This window comes from Atractosteus spatula, chromosome 12 (assembly GCF_055471065.1).
Source record: "Atractosteus spatula isolate fAtrSpa1 chromosome 12, fAtrSpa1.hap1, whole genome shotgun sequence".
In the NCBI taxonomy this organism is placed as follows: Eukaryota; Metazoa; Chordata; class Actinopteri; order Semionotiformes; family Lepisosteidae; genus Atractosteus; species Atractosteus spatula.
The window spans coordinates 33,978,164-34,004,669 of NC_142717.1; the positions used below are offsets into that span (position 1 = coordinate 33,978,164).

Here is a 26,506-nt window from a genome sequence, read left to right on the forward strand (position 1 = left end):
TTTAAGGTACATGAAAAAGATTTAAGAAGTACTTACTTCAGCCTACTTGATAAGTTTTTATCGCTTTATCTTGCATTTTTCTCAATTTTGCTACAAAGATCCCTGATCTTTGAGTGTACTGGTATCTACTGTAAATAACAAAATAAGCTTATTTTAATTAAGATTAATCCAGTTATCCAGTGGAATTATCCAATGTGGTCACACAATTTAAATCACAGTCACAGCTTTACAACAAGCTCTAAACAGAAGTATGCAAAGAAAACAATGTTCTACAAGTCAACTATTTTCTGGACCCTACCAAAAAAATACAGTCCTCTGGGAGTGGGAACTTTATGTTTTCTGCGTATGTGGGTGCTCTAAGGATTTACTGATCCCAGTGCTAGTTGTGCACAAGCATATAATTCAGTTGTGCAGTGATCTGAGTAACTAGACATTCCTAGATGCCAGCTTTCTTTTAACTCTGTATAGTTTAAATAGTGATGTCACGTAAGCCTGGCATTATTAAGCAGCTGCTAAGGGTTACTCAAATAGAATGCATTGGAACAGGGTTGTTGATGGATACAAGTGAGCCAGAAGAAGGAAAAAAACTCAAGAGGACTGAACAGGTGCATGTTGCATTCACAATCACAGACAGTGATGACAAGGGTCACTGTTACATCAATTAAGCAAAGAAAAAGCAGCTTTCACATTCTGCAAACAAGTCATAAAAGAAAAATGAGGAAAAATATAAAACTTAGATATTTCTTTCAACCCTGTAAACTATTTTTAGACAGACAGGAAAATACAACTAAAAGAAACAAGTAGTTTTTGAGGCTTTAAATATATCAAAGTATTTAATTTAGTACATTGTACATTTATTAAAAAATAACCTTTAAAGATGAATTCCAGAGCTATCCACATAATATATTACCATGTTTGTGGTAAGTAAGCTGTGTTGGCCACCAGCAAGCATTGAGTAGTCCTTACAGTGACAGAAGCCCCACTTCTATCTCATCTTGTTTTGTAAGCCCCATCTCTACTCACAGCGGTTGCCTGGGATATCATGCTGGCATGATCCTGACCCTTCACTGTGCTCATTTCACAACAAATTTAGAAAGCAAAGGCTTCAATTTAATATAATCCTTGTTCCCTCCTTCCATGTCCTTCCACAGTGCGCCCTATCATCCAACTCTCTATCCTTTACTGTAATCACTGTATGAGGTCTTTGATTCAGGTCTATATGTCATACTAACTTTGGCATGAAACAATATGCTTGAAAACATGAGCATCTTGGCACAGGAAAAACAGAAACTTAGGATTCTGATCTAGGGTCTAGAACACAAGATCTACTGAGCAGAGGCTTCAAGCACATGAAATAGAGGCTTAAGATGATCAGACGTTGAGAAAAGGTAAACAAGGCTGGTACAATTCTCAATTGGTTGTCTCTGTGATATAATACATATTCCCTGATATGTTTAATTTTTGTGGCAGTATGGTTGTTTTTGCTAATCCAAGTGAATGATTAATGTTCTGATTATAAGGAACATTCCTACTTTCCTTGAACAGATATATCGTATACAGTATACACCAATTGGATGTATAAATGCAGAAAAGCTACAGGAAATCTGTGTTCAAACAGAACATTTTGATTTGCAAATCATATGCATGGAAATAAATAGGTGAGGTGTTTAAGAATCCAAATAATTATTTTCAATTAAGTGATTAAGCTCAGAGATGGATTGAGAGTCGGAAGATTCTCAAATCCTTAAGGACTGGAATTCTCCATCCCTGTCTAAAGACAAAAAAAAGGCAATTGCCTTGAAAATAGAACGTAACAGAAAATATACGGATATGTACTGTATACATGTGTATATGCTTGTATATCTAGTACAAATAGTTCCAAATTAATTTTTAAATGCTCATAGATTAATGAATGTTTGGTGAAGCTAAGCATAATTCCCAGATTGAAAATTTCTGTTTTGAATATTATTTTCTGCTTTAATTCATTAGACATCTTCACTCAGTATTACATATTTAATTGTGAAAATTGTAGAAAATAACATTTATAAAAGGAGTGGTTACTCATTATGGAGGGACACTTAAATATCGATTATTTGATCAACGTAATTTAATTACTGAATTTATTGCTATTGAATTAGTTGTACTGAATTTATTGTACTGATTAAAATCATTTTAATAGAAACTTATTAAAAGTATTGGTTTTGAAGTAAATAGCGGTATGCTTATTCATGTTATTATCCTTTCAGTCTACACTTAATCTTTACAGTTAAATACAAACTAAACATTTTTGCAATGGTCATGCACAAACTTCTATAGTTAGGATGAGGAAGACCCAAGATATCCTTCAACTAAAAAGTACTTCTCTTATTCCCAGAAGTGGCATGTTTCATGGAAACAAAAAACAGCCCTATTTTTTAAAAAAGGAAGGTGTGCAAGGAGGGGTATTCTAAATGCCTAAACAAGTTGCTGAAAAAGCCAAAACAGTGTACTTTAATCATCCTTTGAGAAAAAAGTGCAACAGACTCCAATGACAAATTGGGATGTCTTCTGTGCAAGACTACAAGTCTAATTGTGTCTCCTTTTGTGGAAGCTTCTCCTTGGTGACAGGAGGTGAAAGCAGATGCATGTTTTTTGAGAATTCATTTTTAGGTTATCCCTAAATACGTATTCCTGGCAATCGTGATATAGTTTGTTTCTCTGAGTAACAGCTAACAGTGTTTACAGAGTCTCTCTGTCCTGTCACATCTCTGTCAGTAAGCAAGGCAGTTACTGTACTGAGTGGATAAAGAGGCCAGGATGCTATTTATTTAAAAACTATTTGCATAAGTCCTTCAAATGGAATCATTTCTCATTTTCCAAGGTTATTTTCAAGAAAATGAAATGTTACTAGCATTCCAATTTGGACCTCTAGTGCTAACATATACTGAATGCTGTACATACTGCCTCATTAAAATATATCAAAACGTCAATTATATAACATATATGGAGTCTATTAATTACTAAATTTATTGCCATAAGTATTTCCAGTCTTAGGAGGTTTGCGTAGAGAGCTGTGTCAGTATGCAGACTGCAAGGAACAAGTAGAGGTTAACTCCATGCTGAAAAGTAGAAAGAAAAACCAAGGCCTCAACTACAGAGCCTGCTCCAGGTGTTCTACTACCAAGACAATTTGTTTATCTTTCCACTTTTCAGCACTGTATTAACCCTTACTTGTTCCATCTCTGGTCTTTGTTCCTTTCATTGGTAAATTAGATCATTAAAAGTAATATTTTTTTATGACATATCCATCTCCTAGAATGGTTAGGGCTTCCTTGCATACATGTAGAATCTGCAACAAATGTCATTTATTTCACATAGGATTTACAGAAAACTAAATCAGGACAGCCTGTTGACAACAAACAAAAAGAACAATTTGATCATGCTTTACATTCTTTCTGCCTCACAATACAGAAGTCACAATATTTCTATACATTATGTTAATCACAATAATAATAATAATCAGAAACCATACATCCAAGTGTGAAATTTTACAAACATAGTAAATATATATTCACAGACTAATACTGCAGAAAGTCCATTCCAATTTTCCTGTAAATATTGCCAGAAATGTAAAAGATGAAGACAGATCCATACCTCCTCAATAAACAAATGTTCATGTTAACTATTTTGAAAAATACCTTTTTTCAGTATGAATGATGAATTTTCAGTACAACTAAAGTACACCAATGAAAAACTGAGTAAATTATCGCCTTGTTGATGTTGAACAGCTCTGCTTTATTTTCGTTTTCATTTTATGATTTTTCCTTTGCACTGCATACATTACTTCAGGTCACATAACTCTAATTATTGCCTTTAATGAAAGGGAAATTCATTTTTGTTTAATGACATTTCTTTTAAATGACTTTCAAGGAACCCAATTCTTTCATGAAACAAGGAGTATACAAGGTGATCTTAGTGCTTTAGAAGTACACAGAGGGCTGAATTCACAAGGGAAAGAGATCTTTGCAGCAACATTGTGCAAACTGTCATTGAAATATTACTTTTTTCTTTAATCTGAAATTTCCCATTCTTTCTTAGCTGCTGCGCACCTTCCTTTGCGTATTCTGTGTGGTTCTGCTTTTCCTCTAGAGAATGATCCGTGTTCTACATCTCCACTGAGCAGTTTATGAAATAACCAACTAAATAGGAACCGCAAAAACAATCTGGTTTTAAACCATTGGGCATAAACCTACAGCAAAATACTTCCTGTCCTGTTTGAGGTGTGTGTATTTTGCCTCTGGCCGGGATTCAATCCTCTATCTCCCAGGCACCTCCCAGTATCCAAGCCACACTCCTTGTTTTAAAATGCTATTGGGAGTGGCAACACCATAACTTCTACTGTGAAATTAAGAATTACCATCAGCTGATTCTCAGTTTTCTTAAACTCTGACATGATATAAAAATGACAACAAAAAATGAACCCATCTTGGGTTTCTACACATAACCAAAATGTAAAGCTTGCTATTTCAGAGATCAAAACCTTTTTCAGATGATATTACAGAAAACAAATCTAGATTTGTTTGATTTATGTAGATTCAGCTTAGTATTTAAAACATGTATTGAAGACTTGAAAATGATCATGGTTTCATATTCACCATGACAGACGTACTGTGAAAATTAGACGTTGGTTAATGGGAGTACTCCACATGAGCACAAATTAGTCTGTTTTAGTACAAAAAAGCCAAACTTCCAGTATCAAACTGAAGGTAAGCTGTCGTGCGGCAGACCAACAACAAGCAAAACTGCTTTACTCCTCCTTCCACATGCATCCTGTCTCCCTGTTTTTGTCTATCTTGTGTAGTCTTTGTGTTTTCAAGTCATCATAATTCACTTTAGAAATAAGAGTAGACGAAGACATTTTCCCACTTGAGAAGCTTTGATTTTTACAGACCAAAAATATGCTCTTAGGGTTTTTGTGTCATGGGATGGACAGACTTTTTGTAATAATTACTTTACGTTGCAAAGATAAACACATTGCTGTAAGGGGTGGTGGACCATTAGGTGGCACTCTTCTATCTGGATCAGAATTTCCAAACCATTTCCCCAGAGGACAATGTGCTTTAGGGGGGCATCATCTTTTGGATAGGGTGTTAAAGGGGAACTGCAATGCTATTTTTATATTTCAGGGTGAGAAGAATCGGCATTAGGGCATTTCAAACCACAATGAAAGTAAAATGTACAAGGTATTGTGTAAAACCTCCAATTTATATCACAAAACAGACAGAATTTCCAGGTGTGTACAGCAACATATTCTTTGATTCACAATGAGATGACAAAACTTCCAGTGACTTCATAAACAAGCGGGTTTGTGCATTCATCCCTTTTAATCCAACAGAAATATTGCTCTCGACTTTGAGGTGGTTTTGCTGACAAATACTACTTGTTAATGCTATATACTATGTTAATGCTGCTTGCTGATCACGTTGGAACATGTTCTGTGAAATGACTGCTGCACAACCTGTACTTATTCGCTCGTACATCGCTTTAGTCATTACAACGACAGGGAACGGAAAAGGTCGCTTCATATTGCAATTTGCTTAAACTCTCGCTTTCACCTGCGGCAAGCCGAGTGGTTTGCGACAAAATGGCGACCATATAGTACTTTCACAAAGTTCACAATTTCCTCCTTAATTTGGAATCTGTAAAATGTTGCGATACCATTAATTAATTTGCTAACCGTTAATTGTCTTAGTAAATTTTGCTACTGAGATTTTATACCTGGTCTGAGAAATTGGGGCTGCATTTCCCCTTTAAATCCAGGTCCTAGCTACTTGATTGTTAAAGACTCCTCTGTAGTGTTTGCAATACTGTGTGTTAACCCGAGTGGTGTAAACGCTAGCTCACTGCCTAAATACCACTCTGGGGTTGCACAATCTGACAAATAAATTGGCCATATAATAATAATAATAATAATAATAATAATAATAAATAATAATAATAATTGCTTACACTTATATAGCGCTTTTCTGGACACTCCACTCAAAGCACTTTACAGGTAATGGGGACTCCCCTCCACCACCACCAATGCGCAGGCCCACCTGGATGATGCGACAGCAGCCATAGTGTGCCAGAACGCTCACCACACATCAGCTATCAGTGGGGAGGAGAGCAGAGTAATGAAGCCAATTCATGGATGGGGATTATTAGGAAGCCATGATTGGTAAGGGCCAATGGGAAATTTGGCCAGGACACCGGGGTTACACCCCTACTCTTTTTGAGAAAAACCCTGGGATTTTTAATGACCACAGAGAGTCAGGACCTCGGTTTTACGTCTCATCCAAAGGACGGTGCCTGTTTACAGTGTCCCCGTCACTATAATGGGGCATTAGGACCCACATGGACCGCAGGGTGAGCACCCCCTGCTGACCCCACTAACACCTCTTCCAGCAGCAACCTTAGTTTTTCCCAGGAGGTCTCCCATCCAGGTACTGACCAGGCTCACACCTGTTGAGCTTCAGTGGGTTGCCAGTTGTGAGTTTCAGAGTGATATGGCTGCTGGATATCTCTACCTTCACGTGTTATATTGCGTAGCTTCTGGTGTGTAACAGACACAATGTTTCACCCAGGTGTTTCCTTGACTTCCACGGTTGATAAAGTGAGTGTCCTCTGTAAAGGGCTTTTGGATGTTAAAAAGATAAATAGCCACTGTTTTATTGCTCAGTGAATGAGCATAAAACACTATAAATGGATGGCACCATCTTGCCTAATACCAGATCTAAAGAGTATTTGTGTAAAGGAAGTCCTAATTTTGGTACATTGCAAAAACAAAGCTGCACAGTTTTTGAAAACATTGATAAAGGATCACCAAAACTCTTGGTGCATACCAAGGAGACAGACACCTTCTGTCTGAAACTGCAGGTATATACCAGTTAGTGCATGTTTATGACGGGGGTAATTTAACATGATTACCTCCAGGGATGTTAGCTGCAAGAACAACTGAGAGCTATACTCAAGATATATATATATGGGTATAGCAGGAGTCAATACTGACAAAACTGGTACTGTACTATTTCTGTAATTAGTGTGACTTCACATATCAACATGATTATTTATAGCGTTTTCTTTGATGTGATGTGAAATTCTCAGACTGAAAGTTTTATTACCATATCAACTCTTATCATCATCAACAAAATGTCTTTTTTTTCCTCATAACAAGGCCTTAGGTTTAGACTTGGGATGGCTGAAATCTGACACTCTTTTAAGCCTTCATTTATAAAAGAGCCAGGGTGTCTTGAACATTTTATGTGATCACACAATGTATAATATACAAGAGCAAAACTAAAATCAAGTTATTTAGCACAATTGTGGAACTAGTAATTTAACAAGTTTTAAATTATCTATATTTACTTTAACACTGGAAAATACTGCTTTCAAGCTAATACATACTATATATATTAAATACACATAAAACATTAAGTATTCAAATACTCCAATCCAAAATTAATAAGTATATAGATATAAGCTCTTAACGAACTTCTGTGATTTTATTTTTAAGTGGGGAAAAATATTTTTTTAGGTCTGTCCCATGACTCTCTGCTGAAAGTTTCATTTCCTTCATGTTATGGTAATACCTTTACATATATTAATGAAATTGCACATGCTATTAATATTTTAGCTGCTATTTCAATGAATCACAGCAATCCTGCTGTCTTGAGATTGCTTTTATATGGATTTTGTAGTTATCATTCCTATAGTGCTGAAGTATTAGTAATATTTTGTTTCATTGGATTAACTACTGCACCTTGTGTTTGCTAAATTACTACAAAAAATCTACAACATCCACAAGACTTACCACAAACTAGATGATAAAACTGGTTTTGTGGAGATCTATGAAGTGTCTGACTGTAGACGAGTGTAGTCATCGGAATACCTAAGGATGGAACAAGGGCAAGAGAATTACTAAGCCTTATTTTTACACTACAACCAATTTTCTTCACTTGACCGATGCACGATTTTTCTTAGTAGTACACAATGTAATTTGCTTTTAGACATTACTTATTTTTGTTCACCTTTTAATTGATAAAGCATTTAAAACGAGCACATTTAAACATTAATCATACTCTGAACTGTACTAAACAATTTGAAATAAAGATGTGATTTTTTATAATATCAGGGAATATATTTCCATGTGTAAAATGTTTTTTTTTTTGCTTGAGCAGGAATTACAATTAAGCAAGGAAATGGTTAAAAGTATTATAGAAACATTTTAAAAAATGTAAGCAAAATGTGCTTGAAGGGCCTTCCAGCTACTACTGCCACCATGTTTCTGTGTCTAGCCAGAAATAACTATCCATAATTTATTACTCTATGTCTAGTCCACAGACACAAGTCAACCTAGCATTTATTATTCATTGAATACAACTCACGTGATAAATTTTAAAACAAATTATTTTTCTACCCTTTTTTACTTTTCTTTCCAATTTTTGATGTGGAAAAATCTTATCAATAAACTGTCTGTTTAGTAATACAGAGTATTGCTTAGAGGGAACAAAGACATTGTCCTGGGTTCTGTCTGCAATTTGGTAGCACAACAGGAAGCCTGCAGGGTTTAAAAGGATTAATACATCATACCGCCTGCCAGAACAGTACAATACTTTCGATTTAGATACCACAGGTTTTTTAAATATAAATGTTATTATTAATAATTTCTGTTTAAAATAAAGATACATCCTTTTCTTACTGTATGCTGACATATAATTAATCACTGTGAGAAATAACTGTTTTGCACACAGCTAAAAAAGCATAAAACTATAAAGTATGCCACTTTCAAATTTCTTTCTGCTGTTGTGAATTGGCTAAATATTGCCAAGGTCTTTCATATTCTGAATGATTTTTTCTATTGTGTATTGCTGTTATTGCACCAAGCTGGCATTTAAATGAATTTCCCATGAGAACAAAATGCAGATAAAGCAAATACGTACACTGAAAAGTAAAGTCATTTTTTATGTTTCCAGGCAGCAGTTGTGATCAGCTTTTAAAGGAGCTGGTTCAGAGTAAGAAAGTTATCACATGTACACATACAGGTAGGTACAACAACAACAACATGAAAATGAGCAAAACTAAAATAGAGATAATAAGACCGTGACAACATTTCTTTCCCAGAATGCAACAGACACAAATTCATCCTTTTCTTCAAGCCTAGCTTTGGGCATCATATCAGAAGAGCAATAATTATACAATGTGTTTTTAAGCCCAGTGAGGAAAACTGGGCAGAAAAACGTCTATTATAAAGCAATTTTTCAATTACATCAGCTCCTATATATGCAAAAAAACAATTTTGAGAAATTTTACATCACATAGCAAGAAAACAATTTAACAGGAGACAGATATGGATACTAAAATAAACATAACACACAAAAATAGTAAATGAAAAGTAAAATGAATGCATAAAAGGTTACAGATCAATCCATTTAGCTTTAAAAAGAAGTGTGTATGGCAAAGAACACCACAGTACATAATATGTACAGCATATTAGTTTGTGACTTAAAGTAATAAGAAAAGTTGCATATTAATTGCAATTAAAATCTTTTAGATTATAGTTTAAAATAAAATCTGAGTACTTTACTGAGTATTTTATATCTCCTGTAAAAAGTTCCCATTATCCCTTTTTCCAAACTGCAAGATATGTGAATACAACTGTGAGAAACAATTAATACTTATCCTAACCACATACTTCGAGAATAATAAGGAAAGAAACTGTGACACAAATATTTTTAGTATAATTGGCATTAAGTTCCACAATTAAGATTACCCACTCTACCCTCCTAAATATTTTTTCCCACTCTTAGTAGTACATCAATGATATACAATTGTATATCATAAAAATTAAACCTATTAACAGCATGCCTGAAACTAAGCCCAAATGTGGTCATGCAGTATAAATGACAATGTAACAGTAACATAGTTGTGTATTTTTAAAATAACAATACTAAACTGTAAATTGCAGTATATAATGGATACAATAAATAAGGGCACACACACAGGAATTCATAAAATTTGAAAAATGACCCATCTTCTTAAAAAACAACTACAGATTTAACCTGTTTCTGTAGTAACAGAGAGGCTGGGGATTTTCAGTCATCTTGCTCGTAAGATAGATATGGACTTCTTCATAGAGAATGAGTGACAATCTCATTTATGTCCATTCTGAACTCTGCAGCAACGTTCAATTTTTCTCATATTGCTAAGCACAAAGCATGCCTTACCGGGCCAGTAGAGAAATATTTCAGCAGAGCTAGAGGCTCTTTCCTATGGGTATGTAAGCTAAAAAGAGCACAGGAACTTGGAGTGAATTTACTGATCTCTCTTGAAGCCTGGGAAAAAAGTCCTTGGGAGCATGCCTATAGCTGACAAGCATGTCTGTTCCCATCACCGAAGGGATGTATTACCTTATGTAACTCCCTGTGGCAGTTAATCTGTGGCCTGAAAGATATATTAAAAGGAGCACAGGAATTAAATTTTAAAGACAAATGTCTCCTTCATTTTCCAAGAAAAAATGCTGGTTTCTGTATTTAGCTCCCTTTAAACGATCCATTGTATCCACTCTATTCTCAGTGGGTATACAGCACAACAAAGATGATACACTCACTTCTAAAATTGTCAGACTTGTGAGTAAGGGCAATTAGCAAGTTACCTTACCAGTCTGAGAATTAAAAACATAATGCGAGACAATTTAAGAGTTATAAAAGAAAGAAGTTAATTCTACTACTTAAGAGTAAGTGTGGAAAATAGGCAGGCTCTGGAAGCGGAAGAATGGAGACAGGGGAAAAATGGAGAGGGGGTCAGATGGAAGAGTAGAAACAGAGAGAGCGCATGGGGTTGTAGGGATATAAGACACGAAAGTGTGATAATAGCAGATTGGCTGGTACAGCAAGGTACAATGGTGATAAATGTGTGTAGTAAAAGGAGCCATAAGAGGTAACTGGAGTAAAGGACTAACAGGAAGAAAGTGAGGAAAAGACAAGGCAACCCACAGAATTTGCGATGAGTAAGTAGATAGCCAGCCAAGAGGGAGTTTTTGTAGTCTATACTGGAGAATACCAAGGTCTAAGAGTTGTGTATTCCAGTCCCTCTTCTGTCTCCTTTTACTGCACACATTTATCACCCTTGTACCACTGTCTCATCCACTCTACTATAACCTGTCTTTAGTATAGTTAATTACTTAAAAAGGGTCAGATTCTGCAATTTAGGAAAGAAGAGGGGTGAAGAGTCACCCTGAAGCTCTTGTCAAACAAGGAGGCGGATAGGGTGATGATGGAGTCAACAGGAAAAGAGATGAAGAAGGGGAAAAAGAAGCGAGAAAAAAAAGGTCAGGCTTTGAGAGGCGGCATTTAAGCCAGAGGAAGTGCCTGCAGAAAGAAATGTCTGAGAGACAAGGCAGAGTAACAAGAAGAGGCATGAGTATCAATAGGAGGAATAGAGAGGACAATTCAAACATCATCAGTGTGAACGCAATACAAGAAAGCATGGGAAGAGATGGAATAGTTGAGAGCAAACACATAAATGAACCTTGAGGGACACCATAATATAAAGCTGGAATTTTTATTTTTAGATTCAATTGTTTAATGTTCTACTAGGCAAAACACTACCAGGGGGGCTACTGTAGATGGGCTCATCTGATTTGTAACTGTTCTTATGGCCTTTAAAATCTCAAAATCATGCTATATCTGCACATCACACACACAGCAATGCCAAAAGGTAAAATAAAAGCAATTCATGTGCATTTTGCTTTATACTGTGTGTGTCTACTATTTTTAAATTAAGAAGAGTTCTCTGCCTATCAAACATCTATCAGTTTGGATTCCTCATTTTCACTATAACAGTATGGTGAACAAATTCTGCTTTTGTTATATTCCATCATGGGTACAAAGTGTTATATCCAGCTAATACTGTATTCAAGTCCATATGTAAGTTATACATTACTAAACATGTAATGTGTGAAAGGAAAGTGAAGTGAGTCAGTGAGGTATGGCAGTCATGACTATGTGTAACAGATGTAGAGTCCCTAGAGTTTAGCACTTCACATTGTATTAAACTTCACAGTTTACTTCTCCCTATAGAGTTTAATACTTTAATATTTGATGCTGAAATTGGGAAGCAAACTGGCTTATTGTCATACTGAAAACTATACCATAGAAATAAGTGTAAAGTCAGAAACTCAGATTTGCAAATGTGTGCATATTTCATGTTTTGGTATGTGATGTTCTGCTCAGTGCATTGAAAAAGTGAATCATAAATTATTTTTGGTCCTGTATCATAAAAATGGGACCAGAACTAAGCAGTAGATGAAACACAGTCCATATGCAAAGCTGTATCTTCTCTTGAGAAGGAAAGCTAACAAGCCTGTCAATGTTTGCTCTCTGGGTGTCTTTTCCTGGCTTCTTTTCTCTTGAAAATGTGCAGCTTTTTGCTGTGGATCATCGTCCATCCATTCTTCTCTGTGTTATCAATGTGCTACTGACATAATGCAATAGTACTTTTCATATTGTGATCCCTTGGCATGAATGGCCTAAGTCCCATTACACTTAAATCATTGGGATCTGTTGAAAGCATAAAGCAATAGTCAATAAATCAATGTCAAAATGTAAGGATCTAAACACATAATAAATGCTTTACAAGGTTTCCCAAGAACAGAAAATTAATTGAGTTCATGGGTGTGTCTAAGTTTAGTAGGCAACCTAATCATAACAGATAAATTTGACCTCCAAATTGAAATGATTATAAAAATATGACTCTCTGTTCATGCCTAAGTACAGTTAAAAATAAGGTTCAACCACTGATAGGTTTGTGTACACCTAACATTCTTCATTTCTTTTACACCTGCAGGTAAGTTTTGAAGACAGTTAAAAGGCCTTATTTATTTGGAAGCTCCTGTTAACTTTTTCAAGTCGGGTGTTTACATTTTTCTGTTGACACATCCCTTCCCCTTGAATGAAGCAAATGTAAAAGTAAACCTTCTTAAGTCAATTAGGGACAGGATTCAATGCACCATGGAGATACATTGGGCAAGTGAACTATGAGACCAAAATAACTAATTTAACCTATGGGCTTCACAGCTTTGAGAAATAATGACTTTCAGCAACTCTGACCTGGACTGCATGGATACCTTTTTCCCTGTAGAGAAAGGTGAGTGCCCCTATCAGTAGAGAAAAAAACTCAAGAGTCCCCATGCTATTCTGCTAAATATTGAATTTAGCTGATCATTTAACCCTTTCTGCCATTAGTGTCCCTGGTGATCTCTAGGTTAAAGATCACTTCAACAATATTTTACAGTAACGAGTCCTTTTGTGGAAACTGCATTGCTTAAGCCTCTTTGAAACCAGGTGCATTTAAACAAACAAACAGACTAAGGTATATGGAGTTGCATGATGAACACGTGCAACAGGTATTAGTGTGAAATTAGACCATTATGGATCAGTTCCCCAGCTCTGTCAAGCCTGTTCAGCATGGTACCACTCTTCTGGTCTAGATTTATGGTGCTTTCTGAGCTGCTTGCATCAGCCACAAGAAGGTGTGCCCGTGGTGGTACATCAAACTTTAAACACTGTTATTGCTGCATATACTGCATAGATAACATGATGCTCATTAATGAGACTGATGCCAATCTGTCACTAGTGTGCTGAAAAAGTTAGAAGGCGAAGATTGAAAAAGGGATCAGTGTAAAATGTAAACATTTATGTAGACTGTACTATATGAGATGGCAAACTCAGATTTTTTCCCAGTTTATACTGTAAGAAAACAACCACTTAAAGGAATCTTAGGCTTTAGGCAAAAACACTTAGGCTGATCTGCTCACTACAGCTAAGCACCTTTGTCCAAAATATCCTCCAAATATGTATTTAGTACATGAAAGATCTTACAAAATCTTTTTATTATTTAAGTTATTGCTTTCTATCACTTAAGAGACACTCTGGTGAAACAACCATCCATCCATTTTCTAATCACTTTACCCAATACCTAATTTAAGGAGCGGTGCGGTGGCTCTGCGCCTGTGGCTGGAAGGTTGCCGGTTCATATCCTGCAGCCGGCAGAGGAATCCTACTCCATTGGCCCCCTGAGCAAGGCCCTTAACCCCAACTGTCAGCTGTACAGTGGCTGACCCTGCGCTCTGACCCCAAGCTTCTCTCCCTGTCTGTGTGTCTGTCTCATGGAGAGCAAGCTGGGGTATGGGAAAAAATGAATTCCTAATGCAAGAAATTGTATATGACCAATAAAGTGATCTTTAATCTCTCTATCTCTCAATACAGGGAGACATGGTGAGGCCTGAGCCTGTTCCAGCAAGCAATGGGTGCAAGGCAAGATACACCCTGGACCAGACAAGTCCATCGCAGGGCACACACACACTCAAACAAGTACACTCTCACACCAGGGCACATTTTCCCATAAGCCAGTTAACCCACTAGTGTGTCTTTGAACTGTGGGAGGAAACAAGAGCACCTGGAAGAAACCCATGTGAACACAGGGAGAACATACAGTACAAACTCCACGCAGATAGCAATGTCCCTTAATTTTGTTCAAACGGCGCAAGCAATAAGAAAGAAAAAAGATACTTAATAAAAATTCTTTGATACATCTTCACTTTTAACTAAACATTTTATGAGCCTGTCAATTACTTTTGAAAAGTAAATAACTGACAAAAGGACAACGGAATTAACAAAATTACTAAGAAAGCTCATTTTGGATTATAAATATTTTATCTACTTTGAGGAATCAGGATATATGATATTCAGAAAATGTGGTTTTACAACTGGGCATATATCTCATATGTAATCTCCTATAATGACTAAATCATTGCCCTGCATATTATCAAAAGACTGTGCAATACTCAAATGTAACACGCTATCCAATATTGTTAAAAATGAAAAAAACAACATGGTATTTTTATAAGATGCCAATGGCTAAAAGTGTTCCTTCTACAAGCAATATTTATTGCATCCAATCTGTGTAGCACAACATTTCTATTTTGAATTCTGTTTTGTTTTTAAATTAAAATGTCAGGTTTCAAAGGCCTAGTGTGCATGTGTAATGTGACCAACAGGTGAAAAAAAATCTGAAATGAAATCAGTGAATAACCCATTCATGGCCCTAAATAAAAGAAAATTAACACTGATCTTACCAACCTCCCCAGAGTTAAATTTGAGATTATTTCCATTTTCTTTGGCATGTTACCTGGAAAATAAGTTCTACTACTGCTGCGTACTTGAGGTGATTTATCCTCCGTAATGGATCTTTAAAAAGTAAGAAAGTACAGCAAGAAGGCTTGCTGTAGTATAGTTTATGTTCCCATTAAAAATTAACTGGACCTCTTTCATTGACTCAAATATTATATACAGTAGGGAGCATAAAATATGGTAGTCATGTCAGAAAACTACCTTTCTGCTGCTGAATATTGCTTATTTATCCTTCATTTGGAATTGATTTGTGTACTTATGTAAGAGTCATATAGTCTCATGAGGAATAAGTCTAGCTTTTGTTATTTGACTTTTATAAAACAAAAAAAACAATGCATCCCGAGGCAAATAACATCCAAAAGAGAACTGTAAATAAGTTCATACACCATGTTAGGACAATATTTCTCCCCTGGCATATCATGAATATTTAAACCCTTCATAACATCAGGCATTATTTCAAATAAAATAAAATGGCACAATATTTTATTTGTTCTAACTACTTAAAATCTTCAAAGTTAGTGTCAAAGTCAACCCAATGCACTTCTTTAAAATCAACAGTTTAACGAAAGCCAAAGAAGACAAGTGTAAACAAAAGGGAATTAATATTTAAGACTGAGAACTGGAGGCATGTGTTCTTACAAAGTCAGGGCTGCACGGTTTTACATACAGTCCTATTTTGTTTTAGCTTCATAATCCAATAATCAAGTCGCAGTCTTGATTTAATCTGCAGTTTTAACTAGTAAATTACAAATTAGACTTTATATGAGAGTTTTTAAAGATTTTTAAAATTTATAGTTAAATATTCTTATGTATCCTGAAACTATATTCAGGAGCACAAAATAATTAAAAAGATCAATCCAATCACCTTAATAGTTTAATTAAGGGTTCAATTAAACAACACAATTGATTGAGTAAAATTTGAATTGAGTAAAAACCAGCAGACAATGGGACAACAAGGATCAGAATTATGAAGGCTAGTATTAAGACAATGCCTTAGACTTTACAGCTTAGTTTCTTTAGATTTGAAGAAATCTTCCCTATAATACGTTTATTCTATTGATCCCCATAAGTAATAACAATCAAAGTCAATAATTGTCACACTAATTCTTAATTAAGTTAAAGCAGCCTATGTACATGCATGAAACCTAACAACAGAATGCCCCAGAGCAAAAAAGAATCAGGTTCTTCAAGATTTAGGTGAGCTGAAACTAAGGCATTGCTATGACATCACAGAATACTTACCAGCAACATCTGGTAAGCATTCTGCGTTGCTTACAGCTGCATCCACTTCAGGTATACTCCAGCAAGGAAAATTTTGGAATTTTGGAAGCCTCATGTCATGCTAAACAATATAAATTCCCTTTAGGGCTACTGAATGTTTGTTTATATTGTTCAAGCCAAGAGTGCAATTTAGCTAGGCCATCCCTATTCTTATGATCAGTGACATTAGCCACTTAAGATCATTAATGACCTTGCAGTCAGTATCTCAGGGAAGACAGCACCTTCTATAGCACAGTGTTCCCCATCATCATATTAGGGTATTAGGTGTTTGGAAATTCAGGTCCAGAGGGGAGAGCCACCTTCTGGTACACTGGTACTGTCTTTCAGATAACACTTTAAATTAAGGTCCTGACCTTGGCCATTATCTGGTCATTAAAAAATTCCATAACACTACCTTCAAGAGCAGAGCTATTAATTTGACATCCTAAATTCCACTTGGGGGTCGCACAATCTTACCTACCTTAATTTTTACCTTAATAATAATGATTATGCGATTTCTCACTTTTCTACCTGATCAGCTGTTGGCGCATAAAGACTAACACTCATTACCCAGGTGAGTGCTGCACTTCAGTGGAAGATGAAATGGGTCCCATCCTATGTATGAAGAAATAGTAATCTGGTGCCATCTAAGCAAGTTTACATACAAGCATTACTATCCAGTGACTTATGTTAGACTATATTGGGATTACTGGACAATCATGGGAAAACTGTAAATAAAATATGTAGCATGTGAACTTTTTTAGTTGCTGTTCTCTACAAATATCTTTATTTCAGAGCCAAATATTCAAACCTCAAACTCATCTCAGGAAGTGTAAGCCCTGTCTTAAACTTGGCTCTCAGCATCATCTTTCCAGCACAGCTGTCACACCCTTGATTCCCAGGGAGATGGCCTGTTGTGGATTCACAGGCTAACCTCTCCACACCTCTGTCTGCACATTATACTGAAAGGCTACACCCAGCAATCTTTGGTACAAACTAGATAAACTGACTAAATTCCACTTACACTGCCAATCCTAACAGTAAAAAATAGATGGCTCGGTTTATTTTTAACTTTCCCTTTTTATTGCTCAGAACAAAGTTAGAAAACAAAAATTACATTATGCTTAAAAGTTCATGTCTACAGCCTGTGGCACTTACCAGAAAAGATCAGTTTGCATAAAGCTTATTGTGAAGGGTGAGTCCTGTAAAAGGTTCACTACAGGCAAAAGGTTGACAGTATTACAAAGTTTTAAAAATTACATTAACTTGGGTTTTTACTGAGGTTATTGATTTGAGATTTTTTATTTTGTATTGACTCTTCATGAATGTGCTAAGTTTTTAAAATATCTTTATTGCAAACACCCGGTCATTTCATGGCTAAAATCTGTTAAAGGGGAATTTTGTCTGTAAAATAAGAAATATCAGACTTTTCCTGCAATAATAGGGAAATAATACAACAAGGTAAATATAAGTGCTACATAGGTTTAAAATTCAGAAATATCAATTATGCCCTATAGGGGTAGATCACGGCTTACAAAGGGGGTTGCTTGCATTTTGTATGTTTTTATACAGTATACGTGACACATGAAATGAAGACCTTGTATGTGATAAAGAGGCACAGAAACATTTTTCATTGACTATGCTGATTGTAAACGTTAAGAATAAGTCAAAAGATCCAGAAAGTATATATTTTTTAAAGTATATATTTATTTTTCATATAATAGGATGTTTTCAGGCTGAAACATCATTCTTGATGGGACATTTGACAGTAACAGACACTCGATTAGTCCATTAAACCCAAGAGTTTACTAGGAAAAGAAAGATTTCTAAAGAAAGTTTTCTTTAGAGCGCTAAACTCCAAGGCCGCTCTAGTGCAGTCACAAAAATTACGCAAGACGAATGAAAGATTTGCTATCAGCTGTTGATAGGCTTGCCACCCCCCATTTGTTCCCCGAAACCAATTAATTTATTACCCACTTGTCAAAGTTAAATTTCACTGAAAGCGGAGCATGAGGTAAGGCTGGCAAAATGCAATAGAGTGCTGGAAAAAATGTTATTCGAAACAGAAGGCAAAATAGTTAAGAGGGACTATAAACCCAAATAGTCGCAATGCAGGTTCCCTCACAACCTAAAATAAATTTCCAATTATTTGGAAAATAAACATATTTGTGAAGTCAATCACATAGTCACATTTGAAATTTGGCTTTAGGTAGACTTCCTGGTATATATTTAACATGCAGTGAAGACTGTCTCAGGTTTTTCACCTTCCTTTCAACAGTGTATCCTTTTAAACACCAGAACAATAAAAGGAAGGGCAATAAAAATCAACAGGAGTTGTGTAAGAGCTCATTGAAGAGAATACCTTCCTGTGCAAATGGGGAGACAGCAGTTTCAAGAGACCAAGAAGCATAGCCTGGATATTTGGTCAAACACAAACAAAGATTTGCTAAAGAATGAAAGGCCAAGAAAGAAGGTCAATGCTTGAGCGGTGAAACAATTAACAGACCCACCACCCTCCTCAAGGTTGTTATTTTAAGATGTCTGGATATCATCCCCCCCAACTCTGTATTTGCTAAAGAACAGATCTCATGAACAATCATCAGTCACTGGCAGGATATGCTGAACAGACCAAGTGCTGTTTGATTTGCTTTTTCAGTTGCAAGGTCATGTCCAAACACACAGCCACAAAGCCATGGGTGGAGACCAAACAACTCAGCCAGTCCTAGTTTAAACTTGTTTCTTCATAGGCCATTAAATGGCATTTCTTCAAGGTAACGAGAAAAGGTGTAGAGTACTTAGGAGAGCTAAAATTCTGTAATGGCCATTTTTAGCATTTAAATGCTTCTCAGTTTACTTAGAAAAACATGTCAAACCTGTAAAAATATTTCACACTTTTAAAATTGTTTGAACTGAAAACAGATGTGCTTTTCTGTATTTTATTTTAAAACAAGAAAGTCTTTTGATGTAAAGACTTTATAAGAGCAAATTTCCACCTCTAAGGATATAAGTTTAAAGCAATGTTAAACTGCTGTAGGAAAGATTGTTTAATAAAAAAATAAAATACTCCTGTTTAGTCTTATAGAATGTAAGTCCTATTTTGAATTTCACCTAAGCAAGGATCATTATAGTATACAAAATGCAGACTTACGTATTGTTACTAAGAATCAGAAATTATTAGGTTCATGGGTTGTCAAAATCTTGAACAATCCATCAGCCATGTTAGAAAATAAAGTTAGCAAACCTTTAAAGTCCATCTAGCTGGTTTGTTTTGAACAGCTAATTGATTGTAGGATCTCATATTGACATTACTTGAAAGAAGTACTGTAAATAGTATCAACTTTGACAACATGGCTAGTTCCAGATTCCAGCAACATGTTTTTCTTTTTTGTGTGTGCAAATTTTCGTACGATAGAATTCTTTATATGGAAGCAAAGAGCCTCTTACATACTAAAATAATGACCATAAATTAGTAAGGGTGTAACTTTCAATTTGCAGGCAGGTCAAATTATGTTTTAAATCTGTGTTTACAATTTTTAAAGACTACAAAATGAAGATTCCAGCTTAAAAATTATGCTTCCTAAACATTTTGGCAAAATGGAAAACCATGTTTTAAAATGTGACCATTTTGAGAGGCAAACATAACTTGCACTTCACCAAAACTAAACACCCTTTCCCAGGGTTCAAACAGAGGCTGGATTTTTGTTTTCTCTATGGACTGTGGAATGTTCCATCTCAGGAAAGGGGAAAAGTGCAGGAGAATTTCCTGGATACTGCTGCTGGTGTAAGAGGCATGTCAAACTGAAGCAGGGACCATGTGGTTTTTGGTTGGGTGATTGGGAAGCCACACAAACCATAGCCTTGTGTTGCAAGCACATGCTTTTCCAAACATACCATTTTATTTATATCCACAAGCTAGAAGTTAGGGATGTCACTTGGTCAAAGTTCTTAAAAATACTTTCCATGCTAATAATAAATTAATGCCACGCTGAGCTCTATTTTCCACTTTTCTCTGGTTAAACTTGCTAATTCCACATTTTTCAAGGTTAATAGCTCTGACATCCAGGCAAGCTTAACAGTCCTATAAAGCAGTGACTCTTTAGTACTTTACTATCTTTGTTATAGAATCCTTAATGCTATCTTTTTTAAAGACAGAGTGCACAGCACTCATTTTGGGGACTTAAGACATAATATTATTTAGGATTTTAATTTATAGTGAGAGTGAGCCAGTATTTTAGCAACCTATATAACTATTTCTACAACTTTCAAAATTATACAATTAAATTAACATCAGCTCTCACTCATGCAAAACGAATAAACTTTAATAGAATGATGATCTGTTCAAACCCTTATAATCTACTAGTTAGCGGAACTATACGTATACATTTCAAACTTAAGATGAATTGAGTCTTACAGACATTTTTTTTTTACTTTATCCTTAAATATTTTATTGTTATTAACAGAAATGTGAAGAAAATGTTAACAGTAATTTCAGGTCAATTAACATTGCAGCTAAACTAAGAATATTTCCTGAAGTGCTGGAATAAATTCAGAAGCCAAGTCACACATGGAAAACTCTAAATCAGGGCTGGTCTGCTTTCCATTAAACACAACTTCTGATTTATGTTTCTTTAAGGGAGTGTAGATTTCCATGTCATACTTGCTGATCTTGCAGTGATGTTATATTTTCAAATACCAACAGGGAGGTTCCTGTTGTTAACATATGGAACAGGGTGAAAGTCCGAAAGCAAACTTCTCCAATGTTATGTAAGAAAAACAATTTTTTTCTGCTTTGTGATGCTGAGGAGCTAAGAGTTTTAAGTGCATACAAATGGAGTTGGAAATTCTCATGATATTTTTCAGCTCCAGGACTACATTCTTTTAAAATATTTTAAACACTGCATCCTATATACACCCTATCCATGCTTAGGTTTGAAACAGCTTAGGACATCAGTTCAATGCTTCCAGTTTCACAATTGTTTCATTATTTAGATTATGTTAGATTAGTGAATTATAATTCTTAGTAAAAGACTTACAGAGCATCAGAATATTGAATGTCAGCATTTTTTCAAATGTGGTCGTTATTACTTGTTCTGATAACAGAGAATAAAATAACAGTGGAAAAGCATCAAAGATAAGGCCCACACAATGAAAATAAAAAGTACTACAACGAATGTTAAAACCATATAAGAACCCCCAGATGTCACAAATAAGTTGGTTACTAACTAATGTTGTATAAAAGTATTTTACTGAAACTTACCTTCTACTGCCAAACAAGCGACATTATAGTTGCTTACCTACAATTTATATTTATATTACATTTTACATATAATACTTTTTTTCTGAAGCTTTTATCCACAACAACCTACATCTGTACTCATTTATACAGCTGAAGCAATACAAGCAAAGTACCTTGCTCAAGGACACCACAGTAGCCGATCTGGGATTTGAACCCACAACCTTGTAGTTACAAGTCCAGAACTCTAACCACTACTCCACACTTCTATCCCACAACCTTTAAATTGTCACCAGTGGGGTTTTGCTCCTAAGCAAGATGTCTATATCCAATACTTTTGGCAAACGAGCCATTTCAAAGCATTTATACACTTCTGGTCTGTCAACTTGGCTCCGTTCAGCAAATTTTCAAACTCATCAAACACACCGCACTCTGTTCTTCACTTAACCTCAATTTTGCCTAGCAGATCTCCTTGCTTATCCATAAAGCTTTCAATGGCGATCAAGATAAAGTTTTTAAAGTGCTGGGACTGAGAGGCCAGTTAAATTTACAGGAGATACTACACATTAGTCATTACAGGAGAAGGCTCCGTTGACTCAGAACTTAAAAATAACATTTTTAAAAGATTAAGAATGTGTTATAAAAACAAAACCACTGCTTACAGTTGGAAGACACAATATGACAGGAAAATCACATAACCTAAAAATAGGGATCTGTAAAGACAGGCAGGTAAATGCGAAGGGAACTCAACTGGATTTTTGCAAGTAATAAAAGTGTGGCATATCTTATTAACAGCGGGATCCTGACCAACAATTTCACACTTGGACAAACTGATGTATAAGAAAGTAACACTCCTTGCTCCAGGGTGGTGTATTAAGTCACTCACTGAGCTGAGATTTTGAAAGCAAGAACTCCAGGCTTCCAATCTACATTAATAAGCACCAGACCTAGGAAGAGAGTTTTGCCCTTAGTTTGCACACTGAATACTGCTGGCAGCTTTTCCTTGTGTGACAATTACTCCCAATTCCCACCATTTCTGCATGACCCATGAATATCAACACAAGAAGATGCTCAGTAAAGTATCTTTCAAACCCTTTTCTTTCCCCACAGTCATTAGTTCTTACTTTATATAGCTCCTTGAGAGGTATGTTTATCCAAAACATTTAATTTGCGATTGCATGCTAACTGAGCACCACTAAATTGAAACATAAAAAGGAAATTGCAAATTATACCATCCCAGCATATTATTACTTCTGAAAGGAAATTTCAGTCATTGGATCAACCCAAACAGCAAACTGTGGAAAGGTTACGTCCTGTGCTGCCTTGGTCTGAATTAGACTAGACATAATTTGGGCACTTCTAAGTAATTTGGCATTCAGGTTGTTTATACAAATCAAAATATTGTAATTACACTTTCATGCTTACGTATGTAAATGGTTAACATAACAAAAAAACTTATTTTTTTAATCTGCTAGTTTGTTAATGAACAAACTGAAAAAAAATAAAATTAGATATTTTTAATGAAAGAATTTCAAATAATTTGAAGCATTTAATACTATTTTATATACATTTTATTAACCACAAACTGTACAATCAAAACTAGTAACCTAGTTTTTTTTAATAAACAGTCAAACAGATTTTGTTTAGGGTGTGGGGGGAGTGGGGATTTAGGGCCAGTATTTGTAACTTGGAAACTCCATACATTTATGATGTATTGTGCCCCTTAAAAAAATAAATAAAAAGATTTGGACTAAACACCCAGACAGATTTTACAAAATCAAATTTAAAAGACCAAACACACTTTTCCTATGACAACATATACTGTAGCTTCACCCCAGTCAAACTATTTCAAAATGCTATTGTATTGCATTATTAATTCAAGGCATAATGACATTTAAGGTACAAATCCAGCTGTACAACTGGAATATACACACTGTTCGTTTGATCAACAAAACACATTTTAAAAGGAAAGATTATGTCGTGCAAACTGCAGAAAAAAAGTATTTCTTAAAAAAGCCAGCCCAAATAGTTCAAGAGTTTACCCAGTGAAAACCAAGAGTTCAGGATGAACTCCACATCCTGGAAATTAAGTCCAAATGTAAGCTATACCTCCTTCTGCGTTCTGAAGTCACTAGCTAAGCTGGTCAAACACAATTTGGAAGGAAAAGTCACCTGAAAAACCCTCCTGTTTGATTACAGCAGTAGCTGCTCAAGCTGAATCAGTGCCAGGAAAGGCTGAGTGATCTCAGCAGTAGAAGGATCCACTGTCCAGTTTATTTCAACATCACTCCTTCCACTGGTTCATGTTACCCGACACCATGGGACCAGAGGAAATATCTACAGTGTACTGAACCATACAAAACCTTCATCGAATCAGCAAACTTAAAATGTTTGTTTTTTTCCTACCATGGCAGTACAACTATGGAAACTAAAAAGGGTAGGATAAAAGTATAGCATTTTTTAGTGTTATTACTGTATTTCTCTGTATTTATTTTGAATTAACCCTAAAATACTGAAAATCCCATAGCTCTTTCTCAAGAAGGTACAACCTTTATTAATTTCTCAAGAAACTAAGAACTTCAGTCTTGTAGCTGAATACAAATATTAAAATATTAATTAGTGATATTAATCTCCCCAAACTTCCAAAACCCACAATTCTAATAAGAAAATATATGTGGAGATGCAATTAAAAAATAAATACACTCATGCTGATCAATTAAGGCTATTCTAATTTCCAACCACCAGAAAACCAGCATGAATTCCAACCTTAATAAATCACCTACAGTTTAAGATCTGTGCACTATGTTTAAACTAGTGCACTACTTAACTGGTCCATTTTACCCATCTTCCTTATGGCTTCAGATTTTTTTGATTAAAGGTGCTTTATTTTTGGATTTAAACCTTGAAGGTTAATAATTTACAACATAAGAACAAAGTTGAAAGTTGCCAGTTGTTTACTGATCCAAATAATATCAGCTGTTGTTGTTGACAGAATTCTAATAGGTGAGTTAAGCAAGACCCACCTTTTCTAATACCATGCTGACAATCTCTAGGAATCATATTAGCTTACAGATGATCTTAGTCCAAGGTCATTTAGAGCAAAAAGACATCAGACATCTAAAAAATGAATGTAAAAGACAGTCCTACATGAATTTGTGATGGTTTTGCTACCACCAATGGCACAAGTAATTTCCATCACTGAAAGCCTGCTGGTAAAGAATTCTCACATTCAAAATATATATTCTAAAGAGGATGCTGGCACACTTTGGCAGCCACTTCCTTTATGTGGGTTTCCATTTTTCCCCCATTTTTTAAATTTATTCATTAATTAAATGAGAGGTTTGGACACCACAAAACAAGTAGAGAGAGAAGATTAAGATGGAAAAAAATAGATAAAGCTGCAAGATTTTTTTGGAAATGACAGTCACTTCTGACTAGTGGTCACAAATATTTGGCATAGAGAAACCAAAAATATCAGCTGACACATAGAAATTGTGTAGAAAATCAACCCCGTGTTTTGAAGAAAAGATCTTAATAGAATCAGAGATTAAACCTTTTCTTATTAACTAACAAACAGCGAGATGATTGAACAGGAAAGGATGCATGCCACAGCTCTCATATATGCTACAACTGGCCGTGACCCAGGGTGCAGCTATTTTGAAGCCTTTTGCTTTTTAATATGCATTGATTCTCAGGTTATGAAAAATAGATCAGGCACTCTGAGGAGAAGAAAGTAATCATCTCATGGCAAGCACCACAAGGCTGAAGTGCAGGCCTTGTTCTTAATTACAATCCCAAAGCATCTACTGCCAGGAGGTTCTTTAAAGCAACTTATGAGGGAAGATCCTCTGGGACGGGCTCTAGTCAAGTTCTACTGTAGAGTGGTAGGACCCACCGCAGTGCCTGGGAGCTAGATAATGAACCAGCCCTGAAGTGAGATAATCTGGGAGTTGGAAATAGCTGAAAATATACACCATCGTATCTTCCAAAGCTTCCAGCACCTACAAGGGACATTTCTTAAAAACAAAAACCATTAAAACTAATAACTAAGAGTGCAAAAAGAACAAAAAGTAGTTTTCTGCTCAGTTTCGTTTCTTGGGGGGGAAAAAGGTAATGGAAAAGGCAACCATCTCAGATTTACCTGTTAAAAGCACTCAGTGAAAGATACAGCTGATAAACAGTAAGGCTATATGTACATTTTCATTCATGGCATTAATATTCATACATTATGATTTATTATTTTTGCAACGCATAAGCTAGTAACATATATGACAATGTAAAAGAAAAAAAGCATGGGATGTTACAAGGTTGAAAATCATAATCCATTCCCTTGCTCACTATTAGCACTGTCCATGCGTGTTAAAAATGTAAAAAATGTAAAAACTAAAGGTTGGCTGTGCTTACAAATGCTCAGTGTATGTAAATACATACTTATTATTATAGATGTATTATATTGAGTGTATTTTACTTAAAATTTGCATTAAATCTTTCTAACGTAATTCATGTTTTTATGAAACCTATTTCTTTTTGCTTCTGAACCTGATACTCTGCCTTCTTTTAAGGAATGGCTGGATGAAATCCTCAGATCAATTGTCTAATAAATTAAATCTGAACATTTAGCAACCAAAAGGCCACACAGCCCACTCGTGTTCATAACTTTATGCTTTTATATTCTAAAATGTCTTAGATTTTACTAAGAATGACTGCTTTGCTGTTCTTCAGCCTATGGCATTAACAGACCTTCATCTAAGGCTTTAAAAGATGGTTTTTGCTCCTTGAATTAAACTTTAGCCTACTTAACAAA

General features: G+C 35.4%; 1 long non-coding RNA gene across 1 annotated transcript in view; it reads right to left on the reverse strand.

Moving 5' to 3' along the window:
* LOC148822944 (uncharacterized) overlaps positions 1-26,506 on the reverse strand; it is a 151,244-nt gene that overhangs the window by 81,176 nt on the left and 43,562 nt on the right. The window contains exon 3 of the long non-coding RNA XR_016093852.1: positions 7,832-7,909. This is a non-coding gene — a long non-coding RNA (uncharacterized LOC148822944). The remainder of the gene's footprint in view (positions 1-7,831; positions 7,910-26,506) is intronic.